Below are 2,500 nucleotides of genomic sequence, written 5' to 3'. Positions count from 1 at the left end.
CATGCACGCGACCACACAAGAGGCATCATGTGATGCAGTACGGAAGGCGCTGGACACACGATGTGCCAGGATCCGGTAGAATCGCCTTAGCCACTGTCGGCGACACTCGAACCTCAGAGCTCTGGCCCATACGGGAGCCGCGTAACGCACCACGGCCGTCACGGTAGCAGCAACGACTTTGCGCCGGCTACTCCGTGGACCACATCTGTTTGGCATCATCTGTGTCAGCATGTTCATGGTCCTCGTCGCTTTCTCAACCGCATACTGGATGTGTTGAGTGTACTCTAGGCGATCATCAATGATGAAGCCCAGGTACTTCAAACTGCGCGACGACTGAATCACATGATTCCCGATCCTGACAGATGAATGCTGCTGACTTCGATGCGAACTGACTAGGATGTATTCCGTCTTGGAGGGTGCTAGTTCTAATTGCACTGATTGCATCCATGTAATTATTGTGGCAATCGACTCCTCCACAGTCCGCTCGACGTCCCGAATCTTACTACCTTGCACCGTAAGTACAATGTCGTCGGCGAAACCAGTTAGTGTCGCCCCTGTTGGAAGAGGGAGCGACAGGACGCCATTGTACATTATGTTCCAAAGGGTCGGGCCCAGAACCGACCCTTGCGGTACACCCGCTGTTATTCTGCGCGATACTGTTCCCTCCCGGGTGTCGTAGGACAGCACACGTCCTTGGAAGTAATCCCCTATTAGATCATAGAGGTACTTAGGCACCTTAATTTCTCTTAGTGCTGCTGCTATGGCGAGCCAACTTGCATTATTGAATGCGTTCCTCACATCAAGCGTGATAATCGCACAATAGCGGTTGCTATATCGGTTCTTTGACCGTGCCTTTTCCGCTATGGCGACTACGCTGAGGATCGCATCCACCGTCGATCTACCCTTCCGGAAGCCAAACTGTCTATCCGACAGTGCCCCGGTAGATTCCACGTGCTGGTTAAGTCGGTTTAGGGCACATCTTTCTAAGCCCTTACCCGGCCCATCGATCAATAAAATTGGCCGACTCGATCCTAAGTCCTCGGGTGGCTTTCCCGGCTTAGGTATGAGGACCAACCTCTGTTGCTTCCATTGATCAGGGAATTTTCCCTCATCAAACGCTTTCTGATAAGCTTCTCTGAAGATCTCCGGGTAGGTCTTCATGGCTACAGCCAGCGCGACGTTAGGAATGCCGTCAGGCCCGGGCGCTTTCTTTGGCTGCAGTCTCTGAGCAATCTCAATTATCTCGCTAATGCTCACAGGGACCGGAGGCGTGGTGGTCTCCGGCTCGTAAGGTGGCCATTCAATTGGTGCGTGAGATGGAAAAAGGTGATCCACCATCAGTTTTAACCGCACCGGATCTCTCTCGACAGGGGTTTTGTTACCCCTCAAGATCCTCATAAGGATCTGGTACGCCGGACCAAACGGAACTAAGTCCGCCTGCTCCACTAGGCCTTGGAACAGACTGCGTTTGCTGTCCTTGATGGCCTTGTTAAGTTTGCGCCTAGCGATTTTATATTCGACCAAGCGCTGACGATAAAGAGGCGATTTGAAGGATCGCTGCGCTTGCCGACTCGCTCGTAGACAGGCCTTACGAAGGTCTCCAATTTCCTCCGTCCACCAGAAGGACTGGTTTCGCTTTCCCCTTATGGTATACGTTTTCCTTGGCATAACCGCTTCGCATGCACTGTTGAGTGCATCCATCAATGACACATCATCTAGCACGTCATGACGGTCTAGATAGAGGGCCAACGCCTCTTTGAAGATGTCGGCGTGAAAATATTTGATAGCGAACCCCATAGTGGCAATGGGGTTGTGGTGTCCAGTGGTCCCTGCGTAACCAATCTGATACACCAACGCACGATGATCACTTTGCATGTGCGTATCAAGCACTTTCCACCGTGCACTCTGCGCAAACTCTGTACTGACGATGGTAACGTCCACAAACGACGATTTGCTCGGAGTCTGGAATGTTGGTACTTGCCCGTCATTTAAGACGGCAACATCCAGACAAGCGAGCGCTGTGAGGAGCTGCTCACCTCGCCGCTTCTGGGGTTCTCCCCGTTTTCTCATGTCACTGCCCCAGCATGAAGACCATGCGTTGAAATCGCCTCCTATCACGATCTTCCTGGCTCCTGTCACAGACAGTACCAGGTTGTCCAAGAGCATAGCGAACTCCTCTTCCGACCAGCTGGGTGGGGCATAACAGCAACAGAATGTAATGTCGTCGATGACGACTGCCACCAAACCCTTGTGTGTTGTTGTTATCACACGCTGGACCGGATAACTTCCCGTTATTACGATAGCGGCAGATTGATCCGTACAATACGTGATGTTGTTATTGTGCGAGTAGCCTCTCGCCGGATCTGCCACTAGCACCACATCTATCAGTTCTTCGGCCGTCGTTTGCCACATTAAGTGGAACGAGGCCACACAATGATTTTGGTTGTGCTGAAGAACTCTAACCATATCGTTTTCGGTGGACTACATGGCGTTTTGGACA

General features: G+C 51.9%; 1 pseudogene; it reads right to left on the bottom strand.

Moving 5' to 3' along the window:
* The window catches only part of LOC128307845 (uncharacterized), a 9,495-nt pseudogene that overhangs the window by 2,459 nt on the left and 4,536 nt on the right, over positions 1-2,500 (bottom strand).

This window comes from Anopheles moucheti (genome assembly GCF_943734755.1).
Source record: "Anopheles moucheti chromosome X unlocalized genomic scaffold, idAnoMoucSN_F20_07 X_unloc_17, whole genome shotgun sequence".
Classification (NCBI taxonomy): Eukaryota; Metazoa; Arthropoda; class Insecta; order Diptera; family Culicidae; genus Anopheles; species Anopheles moucheti.
The sequence above is the reverse complement of the archived record's forward strand: the minus strand, read 5'-3'. Positions and strand labels throughout refer to the sequence as shown.